The 19,099-nt window shown below is 38.9% G+C and overlaps 1 protein-coding gene across 8 annotated transcripts in view; it reads right to left on the reverse strand.

The window, feature by feature from the left end:
• Positions 1–19,099, reverse strand: part of ENOX1 (ecto-NOX disulfide-thiol exchanger 1) — a 365,235-nt gene that overhangs the window by 236,584 nt on the left and 109,552 nt on the right. For all 8 annotated transcript variants that reach the window (XM_038173160.2, XM_027472220.3, XM_027472192.3 and 5 more), the window contains one exon: positions 17,632–17,709. The gene's annotated coding sequence lies outside the window, so the exon portion shown is untranslated. The remainder of the gene's footprint in view (positions 1–17,631; positions 17,710–19,099) is intronic.

Raw genomic sequence — 19,099 nt, forward strand, 5'->3', positions numbered from 1 at the left:
GAACCACCCTGTGATGTGAACAGGACAGCTTGTGAATGAAGGCACAGCACCACCCGAGCAAGGCTATCAGCAATCAGCTCCACCTGGGAGCACTAAGCATCCTTCCTGAGAGCCACCATGTCAGAGATTAGGGCCAGCGAGTAATGCATTAAAGCCTGCACCGGCAGCCCTCCGGCCAAATGTACTATGTCCTGCCTAAAAGCCTTCATGGCTGCCTAAGACCATTTAAAATAAAAGAAGTAAGCATAACAAGCACTTTTTCCTTTACAAGGGAAAGCAAGTAATCTCTCCAGGTCAATTCTGAATGACTGAGAACAATCTCATCTTACCTGAACGCAAGCAGCACCTCCAGACTTCCCCGTAGTTCTCTCCCCATTACTTACAGCATATAAAAAGGGCAATTTAACTGAATGAATTTATATTTGGGGCTTTTTTCAGCACTGTTTCCAGAAAATAGCAGATGTTGGTTAATGATCTTTAGACATTAGATCATAAACCACACTCATTTCGAACACTGCAATCTCAGTGATTATTTGTATATCATTAAGCAAAATCCTCAGAGCAAGCTCAGTATATTTCCTTATTGTTTCATTTAAATACAAGAATATCAGATGACTTTTTATTTCGTATTTTCCAGTTCACAGGATATTGACAGGTTCTTCCTTTCCCTTCGTTCCCTCTTTTCAGCTAAGCAATATGTAAGCACAGTGTCATTACCAAGTGCAACGTTTCTTCAGATTCACACCGCCCGACACAAGGCAGGTGACATCCACCCTCACTGAGACACTGGACGAGCATTAAAACAGAATCTTACAATCTTCCTTCTTCACAGAGCCACACAGTGCGCTGGTCCCCATGAGTTGAATTATCTCCTTTAAACTCCAGAAATAGAATCCGATTGTTTATATGGAAGCAAAGATAGATGGGTCGGAGTTAAACTGGTACAGGTGCACCTGAGGGAGGCTGGCCACAGCATGACGGCACGTCGGGCTCACTTGGGGATGCCCACCAGCTATCCATCTTCCCACACTTGCCTGCACACAACTCTTCACAGCTGGGCTTGGGCTCGTGGGGAGCAACACGGGCAGTCAGCAGGGAGATGCAGCAGGCTCATGCAGACCCCCCAGCCAGCATGAGCAGGGAAGCAGAACTGCCTCTCAGGGTAGAAATGTCTGGTCAAACCACTGCTGGTTTACTCTATTTAGTAACATAAGTGCTGTCTGTCTTTTCATATGCATAGGATGTGTGTATATGCAATGTATAGAGATAGAAATCTTACATGCCTGCATATCTATCTGTATATGTCTCTATATGGATAGATACCCATTTTTGCTAACACATAATAACACTACGTGCTAAATACTACAATACATCTATTAACACACATAAAGTAAGATTCTATCTCATAACATTAACACGTTCAGTTTTATCTAACTATCTGTTGGAAACATTGTCTAGGCTTCTGATTCATTAGAACCACACTTAAAAAAAAATTAATTACATAATATATGCTGAGAGATGCCTAGATACGTGGCAGATAAATTAGTTTCATTTGAACACATGTAGTGTATGAAAGAAAGTAATTCAATAAACGCTGCGGCTCTCATTCTGCAAAAGCATATGTGAGTCCCAGGGAGTTCAGTAGTAATAACTCAAATTATTCATGGGCAAAAGTGTTTGCAGATCAAGGCTATATATACGATTTGGTTGTTACATTATGTTAATTTTGGATCTACTATTTCACCATAAAATCTGACAAGGCAGAGTCATTTATGAGACATAAATACAGAGAATTGAATTATAGAGAGTTCTCTACATACATAACAAGATCAATTATTAATTAACATTCGAAGATGAAGATCTTGCCTTACAGGAATCATTTTAGGGCATCTATTGACAACACTGACCATAGAGTAGGCTCCTTCTGTTTGTTCTCTGTTGGCCTCCATGATAGAAACCCAACACCCCAGGAAGAGTTTTGCCCTGGGTAGCATGTGCCACACAACCCAACCATTTTCATTTTTTTCCACCACATTCACATTGGTCTTCTTTCTCCCTTTTCAAAGGTTGCTCTGATCCCTTCTTCCCACAGGTCCCTGGTAGATAGCTGGAACAAGGCAAGCCCATGCATCACATAGGCCTGCTTAAAGGAAGATATTATCTCATCACCTAACTGCTACTGCCATTCAGGTAGAAATTTACTTTTCTGTCCACCAGATCCTGTGCTTTTGTAGTTAGCGGAGCTCTGCTGGCATTAATGGAGCCATACAGATTTACATCTGTGAGGGCCCATCTCGTACACTCATGGACCTCTGCCCAGCTCCCTTAGATACTCTAAAAAAAATGGGATCCAATCTAAGCACATTATCCAGGCTTCCTCAGCAGCCTCTTTTCCCCTTTGGGTTCTTCCAGAGGGTGCTTCTTCTCCTGTAACACATCATCATGGGTTCCTTTGACTGAAATGTGGACACCCCCCTCTGAGCTGGTCATTCCTAGCACCTTTCAGTGTTAACAGTGAGAAACACTTTTGGGGTACAATCTGATTTATTTTGCATGTCTGTTCAGAGCTGAGATGATTCCTGCCCTAGAAAAGCCTGTTTCTCTCCTTGCAGGATGACTAGCTCTCATGTGGTTGACAAAAGTCATCTCACTATTGTGACAGTTTCATTAGCAACAGTGATTACTCTGAGCAAAATAAAGCACAAGTACCAAGTGTTAACTACAAATAAATTTTGAACAAACTAATACTTGCAAAATTAGAGATAAATATCTTAATAAAGGTCAGAATTCTTACTTTCTTCCTCTTTACTTTCTGGACAGTTTTGGGAGCTCATGTTGTTACACATGAGCATAGACATTTCTAGACAGAACCCAAACTTGCTCCGTATCTTGTCTTCAACAATCTTCACTAGAGGAAGTTTTTCAGAGGAATTCCTCTGCCCTCCCCAATAAATAAATAAATAAATAAATAAATAAATAAATATCCATGATTATTGATAATCTTCATGCAGACTTCCTGACCCCTAAATAATTTGTATTTTTAAATTTAAGCAAATTTGCTGAAACCATAAAGCATAAAGCTTAATATTACTCTACTAAGTTGTTTTTATTAACTATTATAAAGCTGGAACAGTGCTGTGTGGAAACCTCAACCTTATTTGAATCTAAATAATTAAGGGACTGACTAAGCAACACTTTGAGGCATGGAGGTCCCCAGTCTTAAGGAGAATTTCCTTTAAATTAACATTAAATAAATGATTTAGGTTTGCCATACCCCATTGTGAGAAACTGTACTGAATTAGAAGAAGGGAAATAAAGACAGGATGAAGTAAGGGACACTGTTTTCTTTAGTGCCGCATCCATAACCTTAAGTAGCCCTTAGGAGATACAGGTGTTCTAGTCTGCAGTTGGTCAGGGATCCCCACTCACTTTTGGCTGCAGTTTGGTGAACTAAACTGTGTTCCTTAAAAGTCTTGTCCTGTATTTTTCATGCAGCTGTCCTTTATTCCCTTTCAGCTTTTGTGGCTACCATAGGAATAATGCACTTTTTAAGGTGGATAATAAAAACTACGAAAGGAACCAGCTCCAGATGAGTTATGAAATTGATGCTTTCACCACCACCTTATAGGCATTAACATCAGAAAGCTTTCCCAAGAAAGAAGGGGTTAGGATAGACAAAGAACACAGTGGAAATTACCGATAAAATGTAAACATAAATGCCACTAATAAATCACAGGTACAGCATATAACTCTACATACTAATTCCCCAAAAGACAGTCCTAATCAATAATACATACATAACTCCTCCAAATTTGCTAATTTGTTTTTGACCCGTATAGAACCACTCCCTAATTTCCAAGTGCTGTCCAATGGCTCTTTGTATTATGTAAAGCACGTGATTTGGACATGTTGACTTCTCTAATTAGTCTATAAATACTTGACGTTTACCCACTGCTTTGGTAAGTGTGATAATTGCTGGGGAAAGGCCAAAACATTTATGGTCAATCAGATGATGAGAAAAGGAATATGGCCCTTTCAGTAAGTAAAATGTAAGGCATTATGTGGCAAGGCAGAAGCTATTAGCAGGATCAATATTTCTCCTAGTACCTTAATAAATCATTATATCAAAGAACAGTTGCAGGATGAAGAAAACCTCATTCTACCAACGAGGATGCTTCCAAATCAGCAAATAAAACATCATTTAAATTACAAAGACCTAATTGGTGTACAAAGGCAAATGGCAAGCATAGAATACAGCCCTGTGATGCTAGGCATGTAAGCGTTTTGAATCATTAGTGAAGGAAGAAAAGGAGAAAGACAAAGAAACAGCTACACTAAGAGCTACACAGGCATAATTTGCAAATTGTAAATATGCATGAGCCCACCACACTGTAACTGACTGATGACACCACATTTGGTGTAGATATCACAGGTGGCTGAACCAGAGGAGCACCTGGAATATAGGATGGCCTTTGGTACCTTTACTATCGTACTGAAAAGAATCCAATTGCTGTTATTTGCAATGAGGTTTCTTCCTCCTCTTCTCTTTAGTTAGCTGTAGGGTTATAAGAATAAGCTAATATTTGTAAAAATAAGAATGAGGGAAGGGAAATATTCTACAGGCTGTTTTGAAGCAGGGAAACATATTCTCAGCAGACACTGCATATCACTGCTTACTCAATACATCTGTAATCACACATAGCTATAAGGTTCTCTTGGCCACAGACAGAGAAAGAAACTCTAAGTGGATCTAATTGGAGTTCTGTCCAAGTAAGGAGAGACCATGACCGTGTACATGTCCTACACAGTAGGTAACCCGCCCAGGGTACATATATGGCTGTGAGAAGAAGATAAGGGATGGCAAATGACTTCATCTGGTGTAGCCAACCTACTTGTTGCTATGGAGCATAGTAGCGTTCCGCTACCATTTTCAGAAATACCTACTCACAGCATTTTTGATTTATTGTGTTACCTCTCAATCTAATCGAGAACTGATGAAACCTATGAGGGACAGAGTCACTAGAGTAATAACTTGACGAGTTCACACTAAGGGCAAAATGTAATCTATTGTTGCAACCAGTATTCTGGTTTATTCTTTTGTGTGACTACTATGGATTTAGCTCTTTACTGTAGAGTTATTATAGAAAAGCACATGCTTCTTGGTTATTTAGTCACTACTCGTGATCTCTGTCACAGCCTTGGAAGCTTGTTCCTAATTTATTCAGAGGCAAAAATTTCTTTCTGGATGTCAAAGTGGGTACTCTGTGGTTCTTTAGTTCATATTTCATACACTCCTAATTTCATACAGCTGACACTTTAGAAGGTCAACTGTCATCTGGCTGGAAAGCTGACACCTCGAGAAAGTAAACAATGCCTGCAAAGGAGGGAAGAAGGAGCATCCTGTTGCTATGTGATAGCTTTTCTCCCCACTCTCAGACAGCAGAGATGCTACTCGCCTGTCAAAATTCCCTGCTAAGGCAGAATTTTGGCCATATGGCAATTGACCTTAAGAGGTGCTGGCCATATGCGTTTCCACCATATGTCTGCATCTTTGAATTAAATGCATACACAGAAATGAACAATGTCCAAATGTTTCATGCTCTGAACTCTCTATATGGATGTATTTATTTTCTCAAACTGTAATTTATTCCAAAAAGTAAAGCAGATCAGCCTCTCCATAAGTTACGCCTTGAATCAGTTTGTTGGCTGGTCCTTCTGTTGTAGAAAACACATCAATCCTGCTTTACAGAGCATAACATGCCAACTTCAGCAATAAAGAAACCTGTAGTTTATATACTTAACTGCCTGTAGGCCTCCCAAGGGTTCTTCCTATTTTCCTGTAGAGATTATGCATTCTTCCCCTCATCTGATACCCACTAGCACATATCAACATATCTCTGCTACTATCCCCGATCTAGTTTAAAAAGCAGTTGGAAATACCCTTTTTTGCCTGAATCCCAAAGTATTACTTTTGCTTGGCATATATCAGCTTTGTAGACTGTAAACCAGTTGGGACAGGGACTACTCCTATTTGTTTATGTGTTTAATGGCCTAAAGGCATTATCGACTTTATTAGTCAAATTATAAGCAGCAGATGGGATCATTGTGAGCATGACCCAAACTTTAGTGATCATGTTCAGCGTGATCACAGGGGGAAGGCTAATAGAGGAAGTGCGCCCTTTCAATTCTATTATCATAAACATCTTTTATTTCAGTGCGGTAAAAAGATGCACTGACTCTTCAAACAAATAACCAAGAGCTATTGGGATGCTAGTAAATAGATTCAGCAAAGACTCAGGATTTTCTTATTCTAGTCAGCCTGAACGATTAATTAACAGCCTCCTTGTTTGTCATTAATTTTGGTTGCCATAGTAGCCTCTTTAAATGGTTTCTAACAAACAAGGAAGATTTATCTTTCTTACACTCAATCGATCAAAAACAAATGATTTCACATTCATTTTTGTTTCACTATGACAGTAAAGCATAGTGAATCATTACAATAGGGCCTTCTGAGAAGGATAAAGTGTCAGTTTAAAACCATAGACATCTTAAAAAGCAGACCCAGGGATTAAAAGGGAAGGGCCACTTGTATGCAAACAAAAATACTGGCTCCAAAAGGAATTTTAAAAAATGACAACAATCAATAAATAATACATATTAAAGAGGTTCAAGATATTTTTTTACTCCAATTAATCCAATTTTGCTAGGATATACATACTTCCACGCAGTGTATTTTTGCTCAGAATTCACAGCTGGTGAGACATGAAGGAGGAAAAACATCATAAAAGAATTTCCCAACGAAGAGAGTTAAAATGAATTACTTGAAACAGAGGAATTTTTCATCCACTTCAGGTTGCTTGGATCATAAAGAGAACAGCAGCCCACAAGGGAGATGGGAGGGGGAGGCACATGCCTGCAAACTAAATGCAGAAGTTCTGGGCATCATGTGCTAAGGTTTTCGACATGTTTAGAGAACTACAGGCTGCAACCTGCAAATTGGATCAATATGTTTCTTGCCTGATAAATTCCAGGAGAGAGATAACAGGCCCATTATTGGAAAAGATTGTTGTTGCCTTTCTTCTAGAGGACAAGGTGACAGATTCTCTTAAAGCAGTGACTGCTCTTTGCTTCCTCACAAAACCATGCTTTGAAGATCAGTCATTCCAAACATTGCTCTATCTATACTGTGTCTCAGTTGGAAGGGGTAGCGGGGAAGATCTAGAGCATGGCAGTATAGCCAAATTACTCAGATTTCCTTGATTAGGAAGCTAATAACAAACCCAGGTACAAAAAGCTGTAGACACATTTGTCACCTCCCTCCACCAAGAAAAACAAAATAAACATGAAGGTAAGGGGACTTGTGCTCTTTGTTGTATTGGTCATTTCCTACAGACATATCTAAATGCCCTTGAAGATTTTCTTGTGCTATTGATACTTAAGTCATTGACTGAGCTACAGATCAAAGCACATTTAGACCTTACTGGGATCAAATGGTTTTGCTCCTTTCCCCACACTTGAAAATGCTGAAGGGCAGTATTTGGCCATTTCCCTTACTGACTAAGGAATCTGAACACCAAAGTGCTTGGGAGATCACACAACCATGAAAACCATACTGCCACAAATAGAGAGTGACATTAGGAACATGCAAAAGTCTTGATTTTTAAGTAAAATTATTTCTCACAGTTTACACATTTACTTTCTTTTTGTTCGGCTTTGTGCTGACAGTACAGTTTCTCTCTTGGGACAGGGTCTATAAGCTAGAAAATGAGATAAAACATGTAGAAATAAGGGGAGTAGGGAGCAGGAATTTGCCTCGCTAACAGCACTGCATTGAGGGATACAAGGCCTTTGATGTTGCTGGGCAGACCAGGGACTTGTTTCTGACATATTCCCCCTTCTACCACTTCCCCTCAGCTGCCTCTGTTCAAGCATGTGCCTGGCCATGCTCCAAAATGGGGTAATTTAATAAATAAATAAAATTAAATTGAAAAAAAAGAAAAAGACTTGGATCCAATTTAGAAGGAATCTGTTAGACTACTAAGCACAGCTGAAGGAAGGGTAATCTCTGGTGGTGAGTGTGAAAATGAGAGCTTGAAGGCAATATGCTCTGAGATCAGATATGTATAGGATTTTGATATTCGAAGGAGTGTCAAAATTTTGATACTCAAAGGAGTATCAAAATGCAGTCTAAGAGCAAAAAGCAGGTATGATTTTCATTCTTAGTAGTTATTTTCAACTGAATCTGTTTCTGTCTATCTATTAAACCTCTGGTGGCAGAGCTGGGGCAGTAGCAGGGGATGTTTAAAAATTTGAACCCACTTTCAACATGTGAAAACACATGGGATATAAGAAGGAGCTAGGAAAGTGAGGTGAGAGTTTTAAGGGACATGGGGCATTAATCCATTAAAAGAGTCTTCTCCACTGCTTACAGAGCTGTTTGTTTCTAGGGGTCTGTTGTGCATGACTGTGCTTTTCCTGAGCAAATGCAGGATTTTTTTGCTTAAGGTTGGAGACAACTGGAAGCCACATATATTTTCTATCGGTGCTGAGGCCAAGTTAACTGCACTGAGTCAGAGCTAATAAACACTGCCAATCATGGCAATCTATTGGTTTGTATTCAACATCATGCTAGCTGTGGTACACAGCTTCTAGTTGGCTTGGAAATTGGGCCAAGATAACTCCTATCTACGAGTAGAGAGCCATGTAGACGTAACCCTTATCTGAAGGTCTATGGACTCTCATTGACAGCTTGAGTCCTAGTGAACTGAGTATAAGCCAATCATTTCAAACTTTGAGGGAAATTTTGCAGAAAGAAATACAGAAGGAGGACTAGAGGAGAAAGGAATGGACTCTGGACCCAGGCCATAGACTGCTGAGTTACAGCTCCCTCCTGGGAGTGCCAGGCAAAAACTTTGTAGTCTGAGCATATGCATGGAAGGCCTGAGATTGCAGATCAAAAATTTGTTTTTGTTTAGACTCCATAGTCTGAAGATCATTACTACTCATTCAGTAGTTAGACTGTCAGCAGTCCAGTGAATGGTCAGCACATACAGTGAAATATCTTCATAGAAGCAAACAAAATACTGCCAAAAAACACACTCGCATAGACTAAGTTTTTCTGTTATAACTTAAGGACCTTAAAATAGCATGTTGCATTGGGCAATCAAACACTGACTTTTTCCAAAGGCCTGCCTGATGGCACTGCAAGCTTTCTGTTGGCTGTATGGCTCTCAAAAGGCACTTTCCAACTGAAATATAAATGCATTTGAACCTACAGAAAGAAACTACAATGAAAAACAGAGGTGGCAAAATCAAAGATGCATTAACAGAGGAAGGAAGGATTAGAAGACTGACCATTAGAAAATCTGGAGGCAAAGGTCTCTAGCAGTGAAGGGATATGCTCCTAGTGGCGTTATAGAAAGCTCAGAGGTTCAGAATGCTCAGACAACTGTGAATGTAGAGTTCATTGGGCTCAGATAGTGCATGTGATTGATTTCACTCAGATGTGACTGACAGGAGAACCTGACAGCAACTGGTCTGTGGAACTTTGGCCAGGATTTCTGAGAGTGCTAAACAGGAAATATATATACTTATATATATTTGACAGTGATTCCAGACTTCAAGGCTCAAGATGCTTTGTCTTTAACCTGGTTCTCTATAATCATCTTCTTTGTCTTCTCCCCTTTTTTCTTTAGCAGCCCTAAAGGCTGCATGAAGTGGGAAGAATGAAATATAAGGGCACTTTGGATGTTTTCAGTGGAGTGAAAGAAACTGAGAAAAATGTGATTAACTACATAAGTGAATTGGTGGCCTTGAAACATTAAAAGAAGTACATTTTGAAGAAATTAAGTTTCCTTTGAGAAAACCACATGACTTGTCAATTTTATGAACAAGTTGCCATGTTTCAGATTCAGCCCTCTCCTGGATTTAGCATATAACCTTTCCTTTCAAGATCTCTGGTCCCTCTGAATTTTTTTTTCTTTATTCTCGTTGGTGCTAGTTCCTAGTTATTAATTAGATCAACTCAATTTTCCACTGAGAATGTAAGAATAGTGACATCTGTGTTATCTGACAAGTACTGCCATAACTGTCTTCAATTGCTCTTGTAAATCTAGTGCTTCTGTGGAATCCCATACTATGAAAATTGTATGCTGTCTTTCAAAGTCCTTTCTCTAGTCTGTGTAACATTGCAGTGTACTTTTGGTAGGGAGAGGTAAAAGTGGAAAACCTTCATAAGAAAAATATTAAGTGCTATAGTAAGAATACCACTATTAGCAATAGCAAGAAGAAAGAGTTGGTTTGCTTATCAATGGGAGGAAGCGCTATTTGAAAAATCAGCTGTGATCAGAAAGACAGCACAGTTAACACTGGAGACAAAAGAGTAGAAATTCAGGTTATAGTAGGGAAAAGAAGATTAGAGAGCACCGAAATACATTAAAACTTTTCAGATTGCCTGGGCCTTAAGAATTTCACATGAGAATATGTATATAACTGGCTGAGGAAATCTAGAACGGTTGACAACTATCTCTGAGAGGGGAGGAAACAGCCAACTCAGCAAACACCAAATGGGAAATAACCAAACAGGTTTAGTCTTGCTAAGAAGGATCTGAGGTTATCCAGTGGATCTCAGGCTTAACCAGAGTCACTGTCATGTATTTATGAATGTCAGATTAGAAATACAGAGAAGAGTGTTATCTACAAGACACATGGGGGAATTCTGCTTTATTACTTCACTTTAAAAAGACTTCAATCACAACCTTAGGTCCCGGGTTGGAAGCCACATTTTAAGTAGGACATGACCAATTGACACTGAGTTACTCCACAAAACATGACAAAAATTGAAGGAGCAAAATGCTGTTTAATATAAAGAAGACAAGACCTGTAGGAAACATAACAAAAGACTGAAAATAGTCAAGGTGGCTACAAAGAAAAGATAATAATGGGAATAAACATTTCTTGTTTAAGAAATAAGAAAAGAAATAAGAACATATAAAAAGAAAATATAAGAAAAATAAGAAATAAGAAATAAGAAAAACAGTTTCCTAATGGTAAGAAAAATTAGACCTTGGAATGACTTGTCCAGAGTGGAGGTACAATGCTGGCCATCAGTGGAGGCCCTGAGAAACAGCCCATAGCCATAGCTCAAAAGAATCCATAGCTCTGCTGGGAAGAGCATCAGTACAGCTGATGTAGTTGTAGGATCCTCAAGCTATTTGCTAATTTTCTACAGTTTGAGGAAAAACTGTGTCTAGTTAGCTGGAGATTTTTTTTTTATTATTATTTTTTTTTTAAGTTTTAAGATATATGCGGAACTAGAATGCTTTACCCTTTTCTTGGTTAATTTTTAATAATGTTCTGAAAGCTCAAAGTTAAAGAGTGCTTTGACCCAAGATTTTCTTTCATCTTTTTACTTTCATTTTTGCTGTTTGAGCAAACTGCCTGGTATTGCTTTCCTCTGATTCTTATAAAGCCTCTTGAACACAATATTCAGTGGTCTTTTTGTTTCTGAAATGTGGGATCGATGACATTAAGTAGGAACACATTATTTCCTGAGCGGTTGCCTACAGCCATTATTGGATCATTTCTTCTATAGAGTCAACCAACTCATATTAATGCTGGTGTGGATTGCTTTAAGTTTTGCTTCTTGTTTTTCACTTGTGGCATCTAATAATCCATTTCTCCGCATTCCCTCTTCTCTGATGCAATGGTTGACTCTAGAAATCTGAGTCCATCTGGAGCATTATATCTTAGGACTTTCAGACCCAAAGTGTTGTGTATGATATGCATTAGCCTAAAAAGAAAGCTGAAACTTTCTTATCAAATTCAAGGCTTTGCCTTACTGTTATTTATGATATTGATTGAACTTTGCTGGATTTTGAGTTCTGAAGATAAACAGAAATTTTTCCTGAATTAACCTGATGTCAGAGTTTTTATGAGGCTGGAAAGAAGGAGATGAATAATCATCACAGGCAGCTTCTAATGACAATAGTATTGCAAATATATTAATTGCAAGATCAAGCTCACCAACATTCTCCCTCATGTGCACAAATCCAAAAAAAATACTTGTAATGTTTACTGTTTGAACAGGTAGCCTTTCCACATATTTTAGCTAAAAAGCAAGAGGGAAAGGACATAAAAATGCTAGCATTGGGTTGGGCTGTGGTGGGAAAAAAATATAATAAAAATTAAAAAAAAAAAATGTAACTGTTCATTTCAGCCGGCCACCTTAACAATTTTAACTGTTCATTTGGCCACCTTAACACTTTTATATATATATAAAATTGCATGTATATATATATAACAAGCTCTGCAGGTCACACTGCTGTTTCTGGAGACTTGGACTGTAGCAGTGACAGTGGATTTTTTCTTCTCTCAACTGGAGAAGATGTTTTAACTTCCTTTCAGAAGTGAAACCAATTCATATCTTTCCGTCTAAGGTAACAGACTCTCACTGGAGTTGGAGCTTATGACTTTTATCTTGCTGTGACACCTGCTTTGGTCAAGGGGATTAGTGATTACTCCTCCTGGAAGGTGTCAATACTGATGATGTTTGGCTGAGCAGCTGTCCTCCCTCTTCTATTATTATTATTCATGACGTGTGATTGATTCTTCTGAGGACACTAGTGATAGAAAACTTAGCATTTCTTTGCCTTCTGTCTTTTAAAGGGACCTGAATGGACAATTACTGTTTCTGAAATGTGCTATGGCCACCATTTTGCCTCATCTATTGTTCAAATATCTCTGTGCAGCCAAAATGTGGGCAATGAAAAGGTGCAAGTTGTGTAGTTATCCATATGCTGAGAGCTATCAGTTCCACGCTTATTGTCTCTCAAACAACGTCATTCATTACCTAGCATCATACTGAGAAAAGAGAGAAGACATTGGCAGGGATTCCACCTAGACAAAGCTGAGGTAAAATACGGATTGGAGTCATTTTAGCTTAGGGTACATCTCCATCATTAGTTATCAAGCTTCTAAATGTTGAGCTTATTTTACATAATCTGTATCCATTTAGCAGTCATACTGACAATATTCATCTTAACATTGGTGCCTGAGTCAAGAAGTTGCAGTACCCAGAGGGTTGCAGACACACACAGGAGGAAGAAATAAATTCTTAAAAAGTTTTTGAATTGGGACCTATAGGTTCTGCAATTGCTTATTCTGAAAAACAAACAGAAAAATTAACTCCAATATACAGGCATTCTCTCAGTACTCAGCAGACTACTTACTATAAAGAAAGTGTTCAACTTTTCCCTCTCTTCACAAGAAATAGAACACCAAATGGGTTACAGTGGAGTAAAGAAATCATAATTTGGATTTTAGGAATGCCCTCTAAGTGTAGTGTAGTTCTGGCGGAGATTTCATAGGGTGGCACTGAAATTTTCTTGATGGGAAGATTTTCATATTTTTAAAGAATACATGTAGGTTAGGCAAACATCTCTCAGGTTATCTAGACATCTTGCTGGCAAGCCAGGCAAATGAGCCAAATGATTTTCAATGTCCATAGGACATCCTTGACTGCTAGCATAAAAGATCACCCTTCTTTTTACATCATGCTACAGGAGTTAAGATCAGCAACGATCATTACCAAATTGCCACTTGGAAACAAGATGATGGGCATGGGGGTGTGACATGTAATGAGACTTACTCTTTAGGGTACTTTGTAGGAATCTCTCCACCATTTACTGTCCTTCTGGGATGTAGCTGTGATTAAACAACAGGGAGGTATTTCAGGATGCTTCTGGGCTGTTCCTCTAACAGAGGAAGCACTTGCCACCATTCCTAAAAACTCATTGGAAGCAACTTGAAATACATATTAAAAAAAAAAAAAAAAAAAAAAGTGGAAGATCTATTTGTTCTCTAGGTTGGTTAGTTTGTTTTCCAGGCATCCATATGAAATGCAGAAAGCCTGCTCTGGCCACAGCTCTTACTCAGGTGAACAAATTGTCATTTTATTTTTTTCTAACTGTCACTTGCTCCTTATCTTGCTATAGGCAACAAAAAAGAACAAAGTTGGATAGTCACAGACTCTCTGAATCATCATTCAAAAAGCAAAGTATATAATTGCATTTAAATCAGCTTGTACATACACCCCAAGATTTGAACACATTAATCTTTATAAACTCACAGTCTTGTTTTAATTTCTGTTCTAATAAAATTCAGCTGTCCCTTCATGACAGCTTTGAGAGATTTACTTTCCCCATCCTCTTCATTTTATTCTGCCACATTTTCTCTGAGCATCTAGCTTATAGATTTTCTCCAGCTAACAGGCTACTTGGCTTCCACCTGTTCAATAATTCAAATGCATGCATCAAATGCACATATGGCATATTTACAGGTAGCAACATCCCCTTTTCTTTCTCCCTTTTCATAGCCAGGCAATTCTCACATAAGTTGTACAGAGATAACACATGCCTGCTTCCCTCCGTGGTTCTGCCTTGTGCATCAGCCTCTCCTGCTCCCTCCCTGCAGACCTCCACACCATTGCTCTTGCAGCCTCGGGTGGAAGAGATGACCCTTGAGCAAAGCCTGGTGGCATCGAAGGCTTGGCCTCCCTGGCAGCACGGCTTTAAGGCAGGCATGAATATCTCATACAGTGGCAGCAGGGCTCTTCAGGTGCACGTGCAGCGCTGGTAGGGAGATCAAAGGTATGGTTGCCATGCTTACATGCTCGCATGGAAAAGTGCTCTCCCTCGGCTCTTTCCCTCCTTTCTCCCCGCCCCCACCATGACATTTGCCAGCTCGCTATTCTCATAGTTGTGAAAATAACCTGAAGAAGCAGCAAAACAATGGTGTGGCACTCGGTGCACCCATACCCCATCGAGAGTCAGCCCCAGCTGACCACAGCTACAGGGGACTGTGACACGAGGACAGAGCCAAGGAGCACAGCCCAGGAGATGGGGATTTTCCATCCCACATGGCAGCCCATTTCCTTTCCGTGCTCTGAACTGTTTTCATTATCTTTGTTTTTCTCTCTTTCCCCTAAAACCAAGACACGTTTTACATCACTGGGGTGTCAAGGGCAAAGATTTGAGGAGACCCTGAGAGGCTTTGGGAGAAATGTATCATTTAGGGACCCCAGCAAGTAAATCTAAGAAACTCCAGCAATAAATGAATGAAATTCCAACAAAGCAAGGATAAGTAACAACGATGTAGGGGAAAAGGAGGCTTCTCTGGAGAATGTATGAGGGATCATAGGCAGGAAATAAAAGAAAGTTTAAGAAAACAAGAACTGTACAAGAAGATAAGATACTTATGAGGAAAAAAAATACATAAAGTTTGCAGCGGATGACACGGGGTAAGTGGAAAAAGCTGACCAGGATTAAAGAAATTATTTGGCTAGACCGGTATCCTGTTTTCCTTCAATGGCAAGACCAGATGCTACAGAGAAGTGGTACAATAGATAGCTACACAGCTGCAGAAGCAGCTTCACTCAGACCCCAGGGGGAGGACAGGTGAGCTCACCCTTCAGCCAGGCAACTGCCATGTAATTGCTCTCTGACGGTGCAATATGAAAAATGTATTTGCAATGGAAATCTTACTGATGTAAATATCTATTTGTTGCACAGGTTAAATGCAACAGCTTTTGATAATATCTCAGGGCAATAGTTTCCAGGGAGAAATTACACATTGTATCTCCTTTTCAGTAGCAATGTCTTGCCTTTCAATTTAATTGGTTTTTCCTTTGCTTCTGAATTATAATAAAGGTATAGCATGGTAGTATACCATGTTTCATGCCATGTAGTACATATATAATCTAATATGTACATATATCAAATTAATAACTTATTTTTCCTCTTTCTAAATGACACAATGGCAATTTGTATGTATATCTCAAAGCCATCATTTTTCAGGAATCAGACTTGTGAATAAGGAAACTTCTAAAATGTGTTTTAGACAAACTTGCCTAAACCATCTTTGCAGAGCAGCTGTTGACTGCATTTGTATCAAATTCATCAGGTCCAAACACACTTTACTTTGGCAAACTTAGCAGGAGCTCTTGGAAGTTTTTGGTGAGCCGTGATTCAAACAGCACTTATAGACAAGCCTGGAAAGGAAGATTTTATAAAGCTGTTGCTGCTAGTAAAGGATTTACAACCCAAATGCCAACATGAGCAACAAGTTTTCTCCCTTTATCCTAAGTGCCTTTCAGTGCTTGTACTTTTTTCTCCCTCCGTCCCCAAAGAAAAACACAAATTTTGCCCTAAGGGACAACATCATTAAAGAAAGAAACAGTGCATTCATAAAGCTTTAGAAGGACACAGATCATTCAACGGCTGTGCAATTACTCTGAAAAGCTACTTATTTTTGAGCACAGAGCTTTCACTCAACAGAGGCCTGAGGCATCACGATCTGATCTGTATCTGCAGCGTCTCAACTAGCCTGATCTAGGGCTTTTGCTCATTACAGAAGCTGTAGCCATGTGTGAGGTTTACATCTAGGTTCAAATAGTTTGTAAAGCATTTTGGAGCTGGCGTTGCATTAAAGTGTATTACCAACTGATAATAATTTCTGATAATAAATTAAGAGTAATTTTGGATACCTGTCTTACCCTAAATCCACCTGAGTTTGTTTTTGTTTAAGATTTACAAGCCACTTCCCCTACAGAATTCATACACACTAATGGAACGCTAAGTGACTGAGCAGAGGCAACAAGAAAAGCAATTATACCCACAATGCTGTTAGGTAAACGAAGTGAACGAAATAGAGCATACTCAAGCAAGACCATTTTTGAAGATTATTTAGAGCCAGGTACAACTCTCATAAGCCATTAGAGTGCTCTGATAGCAACTTTTCTACCTAGATGGAAGTTTTTTTCCCATTGGTTTCTCTGACCAAATTTCTATAAAAATGCTGTTCCGTACTACCTTTGAAAGCAGTAAGAAATCAAATTTTTCTCTTACATACCTGCATAGAAAAACATATTGAAATGCAGGGGAGTGCTTTCTACCCTCTAAATCATTGTGATCGTGGCCCACTATGCTTATAACACTATCATTCTGGCTGACAAGGACATTAGCTGGAGCCTCTTCAGCATCCCTTCTCATGTTGACACTACAGGAGTCAAGCTATTATTACTATGCTCTTTTTACAGCTTCTTAAATATCAACTTTTTTTTTTTTTTTAATATATATTTTCTTAAACTTTCCCTGACCCTCTCCTCCTGATCTGAAAGCTCCAGCAATTCTGCTAACCCTTTGCTGACTGTGCCTCCAGAAATATCCACAGCAATAGCTGTGGGACAACTACTCACATATTAGCAACCTGGGTGGGAGCCATCGATTGCAGGGCCTTTTAGGGTACTGCAGCTTCAACACACATAGAAAGACATAGTGGTGAGGTGAAAATGACTTACAGGCCCAATTCCTTTCTGCAGTTCAACTCTATAAGCTGTAATAATTCACTTCAAAGGAAAGATGAATGGGTTACTCTACATTTATACAACGGTAACAGAATAGAGTTATATCCTAAACATTTCTCAAGAAACTAAAATCATTCTTTGTAACACTTGCTCCAGATTAAAATTAGATTTTCATTTCACTTGCATGCATTCGAGATGAAAAAAAAGATAACAAATCAGCACAGGAATCCACATGGTGAAATAGTCAGAATGCAATAGGGGTTACAGACCTGTACAAAAACAGGTGACTTCTCAGCGGCCCCATCACTGTATTTCCAAAGAAATGTTACAAATTCTCATGGCCAATCCTGCAAGAAGTAGAAAGAATAGTTAAACCTAGAGAGTTTCTAAAGGAAAAGAAAATAAGATCAGCTGTCTCCTTGGATACGCAATGCTAAAAGCCAGTGTAGAATTGGTTTAGAGGATGTTAAACACTTTAAACTACGGAAGCAGCAAGATCATAACAATTATTTAAATATAACAAAGCCCAAGTTAAATAAAATATAAAATGCTAAGTTCTTTTTAAAGACATGTTATTGAAAACAGTCCTGATAAAAATGCAATGAATATATGGGACTAGATTGGAAATAAAAGAAAAAAGAGAGAATACTGCACCAATTTATATTCCCTTTGAACTGTCTGTAATGCAGACCTTAAAGTGCATTTTCAAACATATAGCATATCAAAGAAGCAGACATTTATTTCTAGCCATGGCACTTCTAGACTTTTGGTAAATGAAACCAGAAATAGTCTAGTGGAACTGTGCTGTGTGATAAAGCATGTACTGATGGGTTCTGCCCAACATCAGTAAACAATTGTTTTTCTTTTAAGCGAAGGAAATGATTTCAGCAGTAAACAAATACCTTACGTCTTGCATGAGTTCTTCAACAGAGTCAAGGCAAACCAGTCGTTTCACACCTCCTGCATGTGCTACTCAAAGTCAAAATACAAGTTATGTTCCCCAAGATCTATCAGTTGCTATGTTTTCGATTATGACAGCTATGATACACAAGGGTAAATCCAATACACAACAGCTTTCAGCTATAATCCCCCTGGAATCCACGCCCGTTGTTAGAAGGATAATTATCTGGGTATCCCCGAGGCCAATTTTTGCAGTTTTCATACAAAAACCACCTCTTGCATAAGACATGAAATTTAAAATCATCCCCTTCACAGATATCATTGAGTCACTCCATTACCTCTGGGACAGATATAAATTATGCATTCTTTGATTCTCTTTAAAATTTTAGATGCACAAGGGGACTGAGAAGCATCTAAATGGTACTAAAAATATAAGGCATTCAAGAAAGAAACAATAACTTGTATGGTATTAACTGCTACAGTGCTCCGAAGGCTCCCTGCCTGGTCAAGAAAAGCACATAAAGCACTGAAACATAACAGCAGGCTTGCATGCTAATGGCTGCTAGTGACAAGGACTCATTGAATGTCACTGCTTCACATACTGCGTACTGTTCATTTTTCTTATCTGTGTGACCTCTCCTTTGAAATGACTGATGAAACTCCTGTGAATTAGCATCTCTGCTTCTGGGCATTTGCCACCAAGAAGGCATTCAGCAACATCTCTACTGAAACACAAAAATGAGGCAAGAAAAACAAATCATAAGCTCAACAAAGACCAGTAACTATGCCTGTTAAAGGATAGTCAGTCCATACTGTGAAAGGCACGCTTCTCTGAAG

The sequence above is a fragment of the Anas platyrhynchos genome, chromosome 1, assembly GCF_047663525.1.
Source record: "Anas platyrhynchos isolate ZD024472 breed Pekin duck chromosome 1, IASCAAS_PekinDuck_T2T, whole genome shotgun sequence".
Classification (NCBI taxonomy): Eukaryota; Metazoa; Chordata; class Aves; order Anseriformes; family Anatidae; genus Anas; species Anas platyrhynchos.